Raw genomic sequence first — 17,973 nt, 5'->3', positions numbered from 1 at the left:
TTCAGGACAGATAGTGCTAGTCCAGGTCCGAGTGTCACCCTCATTACCGTCATGACTCACATTTATTGTAAAGGAACATTGAATGTTCTTTATTGATTTCTCAGACCATATGTATATGAACATTTCACCAAACCAACATTTTCTTTATACATATATCGAGCGGGCCAGGTAGAATGCGGCAAGGAGTTAAGGGGCAGATAGTGCTAGTCCTGGTCCGAGTGTCACCCTCATTACCGTCACGACTCACATTGATTGTAAAGGAACATTGAATTTTCTTTATTGATTTCCCAGACCATATGTGTATGAATATATCAACAAACCAACATTTTCGTTATACATATATCGAGTGAGCTAGGCAGATTGCAGCAAGAACTTAAGGGGCAGATGGTGCAAGTCCTGGTCCGAGTGTCACCCTCATTACCATCACGACTCACATTGATTGTAAAGGAACATGGATCTTTCTTTTTTGATTTCCCAGACCATATGTATATGAACATATCACCAAACCTACATTTTCTTTATACATATATCGAGCTGGCCAGGCAGGTTGATGCTAGGAATTCAGGGGCAGATAGTGCTAGACCAGATCCGAGTGTCATCCTCATTACCGTAACGACTCACATTGGTTGTAAAGGAACATTGAATTTTCTTTATTGATTTCCCAGACCATATGTATATGAACATATCACCAAACCAACATTTTCTTTATAGATATATCGAGCGGGCCATGCAGATTGCGGCAAGGAGTTCTGGGTCAGATAGTGCTAGTCTTGGTCCGAGTGTCACTCTCATTATCGTAACCACTCACATCGTTTGTAAAGGAACATCGAATTATCTTTATTGATTTCCTGGACCATATGTATATGAACATATCACCAAACCAACGTTTTCTTTATACATATATCGAGTTGGATAGGCAGATTGCGGTTAGGAGTTCTGGGCAGACAGTGCTAGTCTTGTTCCGAGTGTCACCCTCATTACCGTCCCCACTTTTATCAATTGTAAATGAACATTGTATTTCCTTTATTGATTTCCCAGACCAAATGTATATGAACATATCACCAAGCCAACATTTTCTTTATACATATATCGAGCGGGCCAGGCAGATTGCGGCAAGGAGTCCTGGGGCAGATAGTGCTAGTCTTGGTCCGAGTGTCACCCTCATTAACGTCACCACTCACATCGACTGTAAATGAACATTGAATTTTCTTTATTGATTTCCCAGACCAAATGTATGTGAACATATCACCAAACCAACATTTTCTTTATACATGTATTGAGCGGGCCAGGCAGATTGCGACAAGGAGTTTAGGGGCAGGTAGTGCTAGTCCTGGTCAGAGTGTCACCCTTATTACCGTCATGACTCACATTGATTGTAAAGGAACATTGAATTTTCTTTTATGAATTCCCAGACCATATGTATATGAACATATCACCAAACCTACATTTTCTTTATACATATATCGAGCTGGCCAGGCAGGTTGATGCTAGGAATTCAGGGGCATATAGTGCTAGTCCAGATCCGAGTGTCATCCTCATTACCGTCACGACTCACTTTGGTTGTAAAGGAACATTGAAATTCTTTATTGATTTCCCAGACCTTATGTATATAAACATATCACAAACCAACATTTTCTTTATACATATATCGAGCGGGCCAGGCAGATTGCGGCAAGGAGTCCTGGGGCAGATAGTGCTAGTCTTGGTCCGAGTGTCACCCTCATTATCGTCCCCACTCACATCGATTGTAAAGGAACATTAAATTTTCTTTACTGATTTCCCGGACCTTATGAATATGAACATATCACCCAACCTACATTTTCTTTAGACATATATGGAGCTGCCCAGGCAGATTGCGGCAAGGTGTTCATGGCAGATAGTGCTAGTCCAGGTCCGAGTGTCACCCTCATTACCGTCATGACTCACATTGATTGTAAAGGAACATTGAATGTTATTTATTGATTTCACAGACCATATGTATATGAACACATCATCAAACCAACATTTTCTTTATACATATATCGAGCGGGCCAGGTAAATTGCGGCAAGGAGTTCAGGGGCAGAGAATGCTAGTCCTGGTTCGAGTGTCACCCTCATTACCGTCACGACTCACATTGATTGTAAAGGAACATTGAATTTTCTTTATTGATTTCCCCGACCATATGTATATGAAAATATCACCAAACCAACATTTTCTTTATACATATATCGAGTGTGCTAGGCAGATTGCAGCAAGAACTTAAGGGGCAGATGGTGCTAGTCCTGGTCCGAGTGTCACCCTCATTACCATCACGACTCACATTGATTGCAAAGGAACATTGAATTTTCTTTATTGATTTCCCAGACCATATGTATGTGAATATATCACCATACCTACATTTTATTTATACATATATCGAGCTGCCCAGGCAGATTGCGGCAAGGAGTTCAGGGGCAGATATTGCTAGTCCTGGTCCGAGTGTCACCTCATTAACGTCACCACGCACATTGATTGTAAAGGAACATTGAAGTTTCTTTATTGATTTCCCTGACCATATGTATATGAACCTATCACCAAACCAACATTTTCTTTATACATATATCGAGCTGCCCAGGCTGATTGCGGCAAGGAGTTCAGGGGCAGATAGTGCTAGTCCTGGTACGAGTGTCACCATCATTACCGTCACCACTCACATTGATTGTAAAGGTATATTGAATTTTCTTCATTGATTTCCCAGACCATATGTATATGAACATATCACCAAACCAACATTTTCTTTATACAAATATCGAGGGGGCCAGGCAGATTGCGGAAAGGTGTTCGTGAGCAGATAGTGCTAGTCCTGGTCCGAGTGTCACCCCCATTACCGTCACCACTCACATTGATTGTAAAGGAACATTGAATTATCTTTTTTGATTTCTCAGACCGAATGTATGTGAACATATCATAAAACCAACATTTTATTTATATATATATCGAGCTGCCCAAGCAGATTGCTGCAAGGAGTTCAGGGGCAGATAGTGCTAGCCCAGGTCCGAGTGTCACCCTCATTACCGTCATGACCCACTTTGATTGTAAAGGAACATTGAATGTTCATAATTGATTTCACAGACCATATGTACATGAACATATCACCAAACCAACATTTTCTTTATACATATATCGAGCGGGCCAGGCAGATTGCAGCAATTAGTTCAGGGGCAGATAGTGCTAGTCCTGGTCCGAGTGTCACCCTCATTACCGTCACGACACACATTGATCTTAAAGGAACATTGAATGTTCTTTATTGATTTCCCAGACCATATGTATATGAACATATCACCAAACCAACATTTTCTTAATACATATATCGAGCGGGCCAGGCAGATTGCGGCAATGAGTTCAGGAGCAGATAGTGCTAGTCCTGGTCCGAGTGTGACCCTCATTACCGTCACGACTCACATTGATTGTAAAGGAACATTGAATTTTCTTTATTGATTTCCCAGAAGATATGTATATGAACATATCAACCAAACCAACATTTGCTTTATACATATATCGAGCGGGCTAGGCAGATTGCAGCAAGGACTTCAGGGGCAGATGGTACTAGTCCTGGTCCGAGTGTCACCCTCATTACCATCACGACTCACATTGATTGTAAATGACCATTGAATTTTCTTTAGTGATTTCCCAGACCATATGTATATGAACATATCACCAAACCAACATTTTCTTTATACATATATCGAGCGGGCCACGCAGATTGCGGCAAGGAGTTCAGGTGCAGACAGTGCTAGTCTTGGTCCGAGTGTCACCCTCATTACCGTCGTCACTCACATCAACTGTAAGGGAACATGGAATATTCTTTATTGATTTCCCAGACCATATGTATGTGAACATATCACCAAACCAACATTTTCTTTATACATATATCAAGCAGCCCAGGCAGTTTGAGGCAAGGAGTTCAGGGGCAAATAGTGCTAGTCCTGGTTAGTGTGTCACCCTCATTACGATCACGACTCACATTGATTGTAAAGGAACATTGAATTTTCTTTATTGATTTCCCAGACAATATGTATATGAACATATCACCAAACCAACATTTTCTTTATACATATATCGAGTGGGACAGGCAGGTTGATGCAACGAATTCAGGGGCCGATAGTGCTAGTCTAGATCCGAGTGTCATCCTCATTACCGTCACTACTCACATTGATTGTAAGTGAACATTGAATTTTCTTAATTGATTTCCCAGACCATATGTATATGAACATATCACCAAACCAACATTTTCTTTATAGATATATCGAGCGGGCCATGCAGATTGCGGCAAGGAGTTCTGGGGCAGATAGTGCTAGTCCTGGTCCGAGTGTCACTCTCATTACCGTAACCACTCACATCGATTGTAAAGGAACATTGAATAATCTTTATTGATTTCCCAGACCATATGTATGTGAACATATCACCAAACCCACATTTTGTTTATACATATATCGAGTTGGATAGGCAGATTGAGGTTAGGAGTTCTGGGGCAGACAGTGCTAGTCTTGGTCCGAGTGTCACCCTCATTACCGTCCCAACTTTCATCAATTGTAAAGGAACATTGAATTTTCATTATTGATTTCCCGGATCATATGTATATGAACATATCACCCAACCTACATTTTCTTTATACATATATCGAGCGGGCCAGGCAGATTGCGGCAAGGTGGTCAGGGGCAGATAGTGCTAGTCTTGATCCGAGTGTCACCCTCATTACCGTCATCAATCACATCGATTGTAAAGGAACAATGAATTTTCTTTATTACATTCCCAGACCATATGTATATGAACATATAACCAAACCAACATTTCCTTTATACATATATTGTGCGAGCCAGGCAGATTACGGCAAGAAGTTCTGGGGCTGATAGTGCTAGTCATGGTCCGAGTGTCACCCTCATTACCGTCACCACTCACATCGACTGTAAAGGAACATGGAATTTTCCTTATTGTTTTCCCAGACCATATGTATGTGAACATATCACCAAACCAACATATTCTTAATACAAATATCAAGCTGCCCAGGCAGATTGTGGCAAGGAGTTCAGGGGCATACAATGCTAGTCCAGGTGCGAGTGACACCCTAATTACCGTCACAACTCACATTGATTGTAAAGGAACATTGAATTTTCTTCATTGATTTCCCAGACCATATGTATATAAACATATGACCAAACATACATTTTCATTATACTTATATTGAGCGGGCCAGGCAGATTGCGGCAAGGAGTTCATTGACAGGTAGTGCTAGTCCTGGTCAGAGTGTCACCCTCATTACCGTCACCACTCACATTGATTGTAAAGGAACATTGAATTTTCTTTATTGATTTCCCAGACCAGATGTATGTGAATATATCACCAAATCTACATTTTATTTATACATATATCGAGCTGCCCAGGCAGATTGCGGCAAGGAGTTCAGGGGCAGATATTGCTAGTACTGGTCCGAGTGTCACCTCATTAACGTCACCACTCACATTGATTGTAAAGGAACATTGAAGTTTCTTTATTGATTTCCCTGACCATATGTATATGAGCATATCACCAAACAAACATTTTCTTTATACATATATCGAGCTGCCCAGGCTGATTGCGGCAAGGAGTTCAGGGGCATACAATGCTAGTCCAGGTGCGAGTGACACCCTAATTACCGTCACAACTCACATTGATTGTAAAGGAACATTGAATTTTCTTCATTGATTTCCCAGACCATATGTATATAAACATATGACCAAACCAACATTTTCATTATACTTATATTGAGCGGGCCATGCAGATTGTGGCAAGGAGTTTATTGACAGGTAGTGCTAGTCCTGGTCAGAGTGTCACCCCCATTACCGTCACCACTCACACTGATTGTAAAGGAACATTGAATTATCTTTATTGATTTCCCAGACCAAATGTATGTGAACATATCACCAAACCAACATCTTATTTATATATATATATCGAGCTGCCCAGGCTGATTGCGGCAAGGAGTTCATGGGCAGATATTGCTAGTCCTGGTCCGAGTGTCACCATCATTACCTTCACCACTCACATTGATTGTAAAGGAACATTGAATTTTCTTCATTGATTTCCCAGACCCTATATATATGAACATATCACCAAACCAACATTTTCTTTATACATATATCGAGCGGGCCAGGCAGATTGCGGAGAGGAGTTCGTGAGCAGATAGTGCTAGTCCTGGTCCGAGTGTCACCCCCATTACCGTCACCACTCACATTGATTGTAAAGGAACATTGAATTATCTTTTTTGATTTCTCAGACCAAATGTATGTGAACATATCATAAGACCAACATTTTATTTATATATTTATCGAGCTGCCCAAGCAGATTGCTGCAAGAAGTACAGGGGCAGATAGTGCTAGCCCAGGTCCGAGTGTCACCCTCATTACCGTCATGACCCACTTTGATTGTAAAGGAACTTTGAATGTTCTTTATTGATTTCACAGACCATATGTACATGAACATATCACCAAACCAACATTTTCTTTATACATATATCGAGCGGGCCAGGCAGATTGCGGCAAGGAGTTCAGGGGCAGATAGTGCTAGTTCTGGTCCGAGTGTAACCCTCATTACCGTCACGACTCACATTGATCTTAAAGGAACATTGAATGTTCTTTATTGATTTCCCAGACCATATGTATATGAACATATCACCAAACCAATATTTTCTTTATACATCTATCGAGCGGGCCAGGCAGATTGCGGCAATGAGTTCAGGAGCAGATAGTGCTACTCCTGGACCGAGTGTCAACCTCATTACCGTCACGACTCACATTGATTGTAAAGGAACATTGAATTTTCTTTATTGATTTCCCAGAATATATGTATATGAACATATCAACCAAACCAACATTTTCTTTATACATATATCGAGCGGGCTAGGCAGATTGCAGCAAGGACTTCAGGGGCAGATGGTGCTAGTCCTGGTCCGAGTGTCACCCTCATTACCGTCACGACTCACATTGATTGTAAAGGAACATTGAATTTTCTTTATTGATTTCCCAGAAGATATGTATATGAACATATCAACCAAACCAACATTTGCTTTATACATATATCGAGCGGGCTAGGCAGATTGCAGCAAGGACTTCAGGGGCAGATGGTGCTTGTCCTGGTCCGAGTGTCACCCTCATTACCATCGCGACTCACATTGATTGTAAAGGAACATTGAATTTTCTTTATTGATTTCCCAGACCATATGTATATGAACATATCACCAAACCAACTTTTTCTTTATACATATATCGAGCGGGCCAGGCAGATTGCGGCAAGTAGTTCAGGTGCAGACAGTGCTAGTCTTGGTCCGAGTGTCACCCTCATTACCGTCGTCACTCACATCGACTGTAAAGGAACATGGTTTATTCTTTATGGATTTCCCAGACCATATGTATGTGAACATATCACCAAACCAACATTTTCTTTATACATATATCAAGCAGCCCAGGCAGTTTGAGGCAAGGAGTTCAGGGGCAAATAGTGCTAGTCCTGGTTTGAGTGTCACCCTCATTACCATCACGACTCACATTGATTGTAAAGGAACATTGAATTTTCTTTATTGATTTCCCAGACCATATGTATGTGAACATATCACCAAACCAACATTTTCTTTATACATATATCAAGCAGCCCAGGCAGTTTGAGGCAAGGATTTCAGTGGCAGATAGTGCTAGTCCTGGTCCGAGTGTCACCCTTATTACCATCACGACTCACATTGATTGTAAAGGAATATTGAATATTCTTTATTGATTTCCCAGACAATATGTATATGAACATATCTGCAAAACAACATTTTCTTTATACATATATCGAGTGGGCCAGGCAGGTTGATGTAAGGAATTCAGGGGCCGATATTGCTAGACCAGATCCGAGTGTCATCCTCATTACCGTCACTACTCACATTGATTGTAAGTGAACATTGAATTTTCTTAATTGTTTTCCCAGACCATATGTATATGAACATATCACCAAACCAACATTTTCTTTATAGATATATCGAGCGGGCCATGCAGATTGCGGCACGGAGTGATGGGGCAGATAGTGCTAGTCTTGGTCCGAGTGTCACCCTCATTACCGTCCCAACTTTCATCAATTGTAAAGGAACATTGAATTTTCATTATTGATTTCCCGGACCATATGTATATGAACATATCACCCAACCTACATTTTCTTTATACATATATCGAGCGGGCCAGGCAGATTGCGGCAATCAGGTCAGGGGCAGATAGTGCTAGTCTTGGTCCGAGTGTCAGCCTCATTACCATCACCAATCACATCGATTGTAAAGGAACAATGAATTTTCTTTATTACATTCCCAGACCATATGTATATAAACATATAACCAAACCAACATTTTCTTTATACATATATTGTGCGAGCCAGGCAGATTACGGCAAGAAGTTCTGGGGCAGATAGTGCTAGTCATGGTCCGAGTGTCACCCTCATTACCGTCACAACTCACATCGACTGTAAAGGAACATGGAATTTTCCTTATTGTTTTCCCAGACCATATGTATGTGAACATATCACCAAACCAACATATTCTTTATACAAATATCAAGCTGCCCAGGCAGATTGTGGCAAGGAGTTCAGGGGCAGATAGTGCTAGTCCTTGTCCGAGTGTCACCCTCATTACCGTCACCACTCACATTGATTGTAAAGGAACATTGAATTTTCTTTATTGATTTCCCAGACCATATGTATGTGAATATATCACCAAACCTACATTTTATTTATACATATATCGAGCTGCCCAGGCAGATTGCGGCAAGGAGTTCAGGGGCAGATATTGCTAGTACTGGTCCGAGTGTCACCTCATTAACGTCACCACTCACATTGATTGTAAAGGAACATTGAAGTTTCTTTATAGATTTCCCTGTCCATATGTATATGAACATATCACCAAACAAACATTTTCTTTATACATATATCGAGCTGCCCAGGCTGATTGCGGCAAGGAGTTCAGGGGCATACAATGCTAGTCCAGGTGCGAGTGACACCCTAATTACCGTCACAACTCACATTGATTGTAAAGGAACATTGAATTTTCTTCATTGATTTCCCAGACCATATGTATATAAACGTATGACCAAACCAACATTTTCATTATACTTATATTGAGCGGGCCAGGCAGATTGCGGCAAGGAGTTCATTGACAGGTAGTGCTAGTCCTGGTCAGAGTGTCACCCCCATTACCGTCACCACTCACATTGATTGTAAAGTAACATTGAATTATCTTTATTGATTTCCCAGACCAAATGTATGTGAACATATCACCAAACCAACATCTTATTTATATATATATATCGAGCTGCCCAGGCTGATTGCGGCCAGGAGTTCATGGGCAGATATTGCTAGTCCTGGTCCGAGTCTCACCATCATTACCGTCACTACTCACATTGATTGTAAAGGAACATTGAATTTTCTTCATTGATTTCCCAGACCGTATGTATATGAACATATCACCAAACCAACATTTTCTTTATACATATATCGAGCGGGCCAGGCAGATTGCGGAAAAGAGTTCGTGGGCAGATAGTGCTAGCCCAGGTCCGAGTGTCACCCTCATTACCGTCATGACCCACTTTGATTGTAAAGGAACATTGAATGTTCTTTATTGATTTCACAGACCATATGTACATGAACATATCACCAAACTAACATTTTCTTTATACATATATCGAGCGGGCCAGGCAGATTGCGGCAAGGAGTTCAGGGGCAGATAGTGCTAGTTCTGGTCCGAGTGTAACCCTCATTACCGTCACGACACACATTGATCTTAAAGGAACATTGAATGTTCTTTATTGATTTCCCAGACCATATATATATGAACATATCACCAAACCAACATTTTCTTTATACATATATCGAGCGGGCCAGGCAGATTGCGGCAATGAGTTCAGGAGCAGATAGTGCTACTCCTGGTCCGAGTGTCACCCTCATTACCGTCACGACTCACATTGATTGTAAAGGAACATTGAATTTTCTTTATTGATTTCCCAGAATATATGTATATGAACATATCAACCAAACCAACATTTTCTTTATACATATATCGAGAGGGCTAGGCAGATTGCAGCAAGGACTTCAGGGGCAGATGGTGCTAGTCCTGGTCCGAGTGTAACCCTCATTACCGTCACGACTCACATTGATTGAAAAGGAACATTGAATTTTCTTTATTGATTTCCCAGAAGATATGTATATGAACATATCAACCAAACCAACATTTGCTTTATACATATATCGAGCGGGCTAGGCAGATTGCAGCAAGGACTTCAGGGGCAGATGGTGCTTGTCCTGGTCCGAGTGTCACCCTCATTACCATCACGACTCACATTGATTGTAAAGGAACATTGAATTTTCTTTATTGAATTCCCAGACCATATGTATATGAACATATCACCAAACCAACATTTTCTTTATACATATATCGAGCGGGCCAGGCAGATTGCGGCAAGTAGTTCAGGTGCAGACAGTGCTAGTCTTGGTCCGAGTGTCACCCTCATTACCGTCGTCACTCACATCGACTGTAAAGGAACATGGAATATTCTTTATTGATTTCCCAGACCATATGTATGTGAACATATCACCAAACCAACATTTTCTTTATACATATATCAAGCAGCCCAGGCAGTTTGAGGCAAGCAGTTCAGGGGCAAATAGTGCTAGTCCTGGTTTGAGTGTCACCCTCATTAGCATCACGACTCACAATGATTGTAAAGGAACATTGAATTTTCTTTATTGATTTCCCAGACCATATGTATGTGAACATATCACCAAACCAACATTTTCTTTATACGTATATCAAGCAGCCCAGGCAGTTTGAGGCAAGGATTTCAGGGGCAGATAGTGTTAGTCCTGGTCCGAGTGTCACCCTTATTACCATCACGACTCACATTGATTGTAAAGGAATATTGAATTTCTTTATTGATTTCCAAGACAATATGTATATGAACATATCATTAAACCAACATTTTCTTTATACATACATCGAGTGGGACAGGCAGGTTGATGTAAGGAATTCAGGGGCCGATATTGCTAGTCCAGATCCGAGTGTCATCCTCATTACCGTCACTACTCACATTGATTGTAAGTGAACATTGAATTTTCTTAATTGATTTCCCTGACCATATGTATATGAACATATCACCAAACCAACATTTTCTTTATAGATATATCGAGCGGGCCATGCAGATTGCGGCAAGGAGTTCTGGGGCAGACAGTGCTAGTCTTGGTCCGAGTGTCACCCTCATTACCGTCCCAACTTTCATCAATTGTAAAGGAACATTGAATTTTCATTATTGATTTCCCGGTCCATATGTATATAAAAATATGACCAAACCAACATTTTCATTATACTTATATTGAGCCGGCCAGGCAGATTACGGCAAGGAGTTCATTGACAGGTAGTGCTAGTCCTGGTCAGAGTGTCACCCCCATTACCGTCACCACTCACATTGATTGTAAAGGAACATTGAATTATCTTTATTGATTTCCCAGACCAAATGTATGTGAACATATCACCAAACCAACATCTTATTTATATATTTATATCGAGCTGCCCAGGCTGATTGCGGCTAGGAGTTCATGGGCAGATATTGCTAGTCCTGGTCCGAGTGTCACCATCATTACCGTCACCACTCACATTGATTGTAAAGGAACATTGAATTTTCTTCATTGATTTCCCAGACCATATGTATATGAACATATCTCCAGACCAACATTTTCTTTATACATATATCGAGCGGGCCAGGCAGATTGCGGAAAAGAGTTCGTGAGCAGATAGTGCTAGTCCTGGTCCGAGTGTCACCCCCATTACCGTCACCACTCACATTGATTGTAAAGGAACATTGAATTATCTTTTTTGATTTCTCAGACCAAATGTATGTGAACATATCATAAGACCAACATTTTATTTATATATATATCGAGCTGCCCAAGCAGATTGCTGCAAGGAGTTCAGGGGCAGATAGTGCTAGCCCAGGTCCGAGTGTCACCCTCATTACCGTCATGACCCACTTTGATTGTAAAGGAACATTGAATTTTCTTTATTGATTTCACAGACCATATGTACATGAACATATCACCAAACCAACATTTTCTTTATACATATATAGAGCGGGCCAGGCAGATTGCGGCAAGGAGTTCAGGGGCAGATAGTGCTAGTCCTGGTCCGAGTGTAACCCTCATTACCGTCACGACTCACATTGATCTTAAAGGAACATTGAATGTTCTTTATTGATTTCCCAGACCATATGTATATGAACATATCACCAAACCAACATTTTCTTTATACATATATCAAGCGGGCCAGGCAGATTGCGGCAATGAGTTCAGGAGCAGATAGTGCTAGTCCTGGTCCGAGTGTCACCCTCATTACCATCACGACTCACATTGATTGTAAAGGAACATTGAATTTTCTTTATTGATTTCCCAGACCATATGTATATGAACATATCACCAAACCAACATTTTCTTTATACATATATCGAGTGGGCAAGGCAGGTTGATGCAAGGAATTCAGGGGCCGATATTGCTAATCCAGATCCGAGTGTCATCCTCATTACCGTCACTACTCACATTGATTGTAAGTGAACATTGAATTTTCTTAATTGATTTCCCAGACCATATGTATATGAACATATCACCAAACCAACATTTTCTTTATACATATATCAAGCAGCCCAGGCAGTTTGAGGCAAGGATTTCAGGGGCAGATAGTGCTAGTCCTGGTCCGAGTGTCACCCTTATTACCATCACGACTCACATTGATTGTAAAGGAATATTGAATATTCTTTATTGATTTCCCAGACAATATGTATATGAACATATCAACCAAACCAACATTTGCTTTATACATATATCGAGCGGGCTAGGCAGATTGCGGCAATGAGTTCAGGAGCAGATAGTGCTAGTCCTGGTCCGAGTGTCACCCTCATTACCATCACGACTCACATTGATTGTAAAGGAACATTGAATTTTCTTTATTGATTTCCCAGACCATATGTATATTAACATATCACCAAACCAACATTTTCTTTATACATATATCGAGTGGGCAAGGCAGGTTGATGCAAGGAATTCAGGGGCCGATATTGCTAATCCAGATCCGAGTGTCATCCTCATTACCGTCACTACTCACATTGATTGTAAGTGAACATTGAATTTTCTTAATTGATTTCCCAGACCATATGTATATGAACATATCACCAAACCAACATTTTCTTTATACATATATCGAGCGGGCCAGGCAGATTGCGGCAATGAGTTCAGGAGCAGATAGTGCTAGTCCTGGTCCGAGTGTCACCCTTATTACCATCACGACTCACATTGATTGTAAAGGAACATTGAATTTTCTTTATTGATTTCCCAGAAGATATGTATATGAACATATCAACCAAACCAACATTTGCTTTATACATATATCGAGCGGGCTAGGCAGATTGCAGCCAGGACTTCAGGGGCAGATGGTGCTAGTCCTGGTCCGAGTGGCACCCTCATTACCATCACAACTCACATTGATTGTAAAGGAACATTGAATTTTCTTTATTGATTTCCCAGACCATATGTATGTGAACATATCACCAAACCAACATTTTCTTTATACATATATTAAGCAGCCCAGGCAGTTTGAGGCAAGGATTTCAGGGGCAGATAGTGCTAGTCCTGGTCCGAGTGTCACCCTTATTACCATCACGACTCACATTGATTGTAAAGGAATATTGAATATTCTTTATTGATTTCCCAGACAATATGTATATGAACATATCACCAAACCAACATTTTCTTTATACATATATCGAGTGGGCAAGGCAGGTTGATGCAAGGAATTCAGGGGCCGATATTGCTAATCCAGATCCGAGTGTCATCCTCATTACCGTCACTACTCACATTGATTGTAAGTGAACATTGAATTTTCTTAATTGATTTCCCAGACCATATGTATATGAACATATCACCAAACCAACATTTTCTTTATAGATATATCGAGCGTTCCATGCAGATTGCGGCAAGGAGTTCTGGGGCAGATAGTGCTAGTCTTGGTCCGAGTGTCACTCTCATTACCGTAACCACTCACATTGATTGTAAAGGAACATTGAATAATATTTATTGATTTCATAGACCATATGTATGTGAACATATCACCAAACCCACATTTTCTTTATACATATATCGAGTTGTATAGGCAGATTGAGGTTAGGAGTTCTGGGGCAGACAGTGCTAGTCTTTGTCCGAGTGTCACCCTCATTACCGTCCCAACTTTCATCAATTGTAAAGGAACATTGAATTTTCATTATTGATTTCCCGGACCATATGTATATAAACATATGACCAAACCAACATTTTCATTATACTTATATTGAGCGGGCCAGGCAGATTGCGGCAAGGAGTTCATTGACAGGTAGTGCTAGTCCTGGTCAGAGTGTCACCCCCATTACCGTCACCACTCACATTGATTGTAAAGGAAAATTGAATTATCTTTATTGATTTCCCAGACCAAATGTATGTGAACATATCACCAAACCAACATCTTATTTATATATATATATCGAGCTGCCCAGGCTGATTGCGGCAAGGAGTTCATGGGCAGATATTGCTAGTCCTGGTCCGAGTGTCACCATCATTACCGTCACCACTCACATTGATTGTAAAGGAACATTGAACTTTCTTCATTGATTTCCCAGACCATATGTATATGAACATATCACCAAACCAACATTTTCTTTATACATATATCGAGCGGGCCAGGCAGATTGCGGAAAATAGTTCGTGAGCAGATAGTGCTAGTCCTGGTCCGAGTGTCACCCCCATTACCGTCACCACTCACATTGATTGTAAAGGAACATTGAATTATCTTTTTTGATTTCTCAGACCAAATGTATGTGAACATATCATAAGACCAACATTTTATTTATATATATATCGAGCTGCCCAAGCAGATTGCTGCAAGGAGTTCAGGGGCAGATAGTGCTAGCCCAGGTCCGAGTGTCACCCTCATTACCGTCATGACCCACTTTGATTGTAAAGGAACATTGAATGTTCTTTATTGATTTCACAGACCATATGTACATGAACATATCACCAAACCAACATTTTCTTTATACATATATCGAGCGGGCCAGGCAGATTGCGGCAAGGAGTTCAGGGGCAGATAGTGCTAGTCCTGGTCCGAGTGTAACCCTCATTACCGTCACGACTCACATTGATCTTAAAGGAACATTGAATGTTCTTTATTGATTTCCTAGACCATATGTATATGAACATATCACCAAACCAACATTTTCTTTATACATATATCGAGCGGGCCAGGCAGATTGCGGCAATGAGTTCAGGAGCAGATAGTGTTACTCCTGGTCCGAGTGTCACCCTCATTACCGTCACGACTCACATTGATTGTAGAGGAACATTGAATTTTCTTTATTGATTTCCCAGAATATATGTATATGAACATATCAACCAAACCAACATTTTCTTTATACATATATCGAGCGGGCTAGGCAGATTGCAGCAAGGACTTCCGGGGCAGATGGTGCTAGTCCTGGTCCGAGTGTCACCCTCATTACCGTCACGACTCACATTGATTGTAAAGGAACATTGAATTTTCTTTATTGATTTCCCAGAAGATATGTATATGAACATATCAACCAAACCAACATTTGCTTTATACATATATGGAGCGGGCTAGGCAGATTGCAGCCAGGACTTCAGGGGCAGATGGTGCTAGTCCTGGTCCGAGTGTCACCCTCATTACCATCACAACTCACATTGATTGTAAAGGAACATTGAATTTTCTTTATTGATTTCCCAGACCATATGTATGTGAACATATCACCAAACCAACATTTTCTTTATACATATATCGAGTGGGCAAGGCAGGTTGATGCAAGGAATTCAGGGGCCGATATTGCTAATCCAGATCCGAGTGTCATCCTCATTACCGTCACTACTCACATTGATTGTAAGTGAACATTGAATTTTCTTAATTGATTTCCCAGACCATATGTATATGAACATATCACCAAACCAACATTTTCTTTATACATATATCGAGCGGGCCAGGCAGATTGCGGCAATGAGTTCAGGAGCAGATAGTGCTAGTCCTGGTCCGAGTGTCACCCTTATTACCATCACGACTCACATTGATTGTAAAGGAACATTGAATTTTCTTTATTGATTTCCCAGAAGATATGTATATGAACATATCAACCAAACCAACATTTGCTTTATACATATATCGAGCGGGCTAGGCAGATTGCAGCCAGGACTTCAGGGGCAGATGGTGCTAGTCCTGGTCCGAGTGGCACCCTCATTACCATCACAACTCACATTGATTGTAAAGGAACATTGAATTTTCTTTATTGATTTCCCAGACCATATGTATGTGAACATATCACCAAACCAACATTTTCTTTATACATATATTAAGCAGCCCAGGCAGTTTGAGGCAAGGATTTCAGGGGCAGATAGTGCTAGTCCTGGTCCGAGTGTCACCCTTATTACCATCACGACTCACATTGATTGTAAAGGAATATTGAATATTCTTTATTGATTTCCCAGACAATATGTATATGAACATATCACCAAACCAACATTTTCTTTATACATATATCGAGTGGGCAAGGCAGGTTGATGCAAGGAATTCAGGGGCCGATATTGCTAATCCAGATCCGAGTGTCATCCTCATTACCGTCACTACTCACATTGATTGTAAGTGAACATTGAATTTTCTTAATTGATTTCCCAGACCATATGTATATGAACATATCACCAAACCAACATTTTCTTTATAGATATATCGAGCGGGCCATGCAGATTGCGGCAAGGAGTTCTGGGGCAGATAGTGCTAGTCTTGGTCCGAGTGTCACTCTCATTACCGTAACCACTCACATTGATTGTAAAGGAACATTGAATAATCTTTATTGATTTCATAGACCATATGTATGTGAACATATCACCAAACCCACATTTTCTTTATACATATATCGAGTTGTATAGGCAGATTGAGGTTAGGAGTTCTGGGGCAGACAGTGCTAGTCTTTGTCCGAGTGTCACCCTCATTACCGTCCCAACTTTCATCAATTGTAAAGGAACATTGAATTTTCATTATTGATTTCCCGGACCATATGTATATAAACATATGACCAAACCAACATTTTCATTATACTTATATTGAGCGGGCCAGGCAGATTGCGGCAAGGAGTTCATTGACAGGTAGTGCTAGTCCTGGTCAGAGTGTCACCCCCATTACCGTCACCACTCACATTGATTGTAAAGGAAAATTGAATTATCTTTATTGATTTCCCAGACCAAATGTATGTGAACATATCACCAAACCAACATCTTATTTATATATATATATCGAGCTGCCCAGGCTGATTGCGGCAAGGAGTTCATGGGCAGATATTGCTAGTCCTGGTCCGAGTGTCACCATCATTACCGTCACCACTCACATTGATTGTAAAGGAACATTGAATTTTCTTCATTGATTTCCCAGACCATATGTATATGAACATATCACCAAACCAACATTTTCTTTATACATATATCGAGCGGGCCAGGCAGATTGCGGAAAATAGTTCGTGAGCAGATAGTGCTAGTCCTGGTCCGAGTGTCACCCCCATTACCGTCACCACTCACATTGATTGTAAAGGAACATTGAATTATCTTTTTTGATTTCTCAGACCAAATGTATGTGAACATATCATAAGACCAACATTTTATTTATATATATATCGAGCTGCCCAAGCAGATTGCTGCAAGGAGTTCAGGGGCAGATAGTGCTAGCCCAGGTCCGAGTGTCACCCTCATTACCGTCATGACCCACTTTGATTGTAAAGGAACATTGAATGTTCTTTATTGATTTCACAGACCATATGTACATGAACATATCACCAAACCAACATTTTCTTTATACATATATCGAGCGGGCCAGGCAGATTGCGGCAAGGAGTTCAGGGGCA

The sequence above is a fragment of the Schistocerca gregaria genome, unplaced genomic scaffold, assembly GCF_023897955.1.
Source record: "Schistocerca gregaria isolate iqSchGreg1 unplaced genomic scaffold, iqSchGreg1.2 ptg000001l___fragment_1, whole genome shotgun sequence".
Classification (NCBI taxonomy): Eukaryota; Metazoa; Arthropoda; class Insecta; order Orthoptera; family Acrididae; genus Schistocerca; species Schistocerca gregaria.
Note: the sequence above shows the minus strand (reverse complement) of the source record.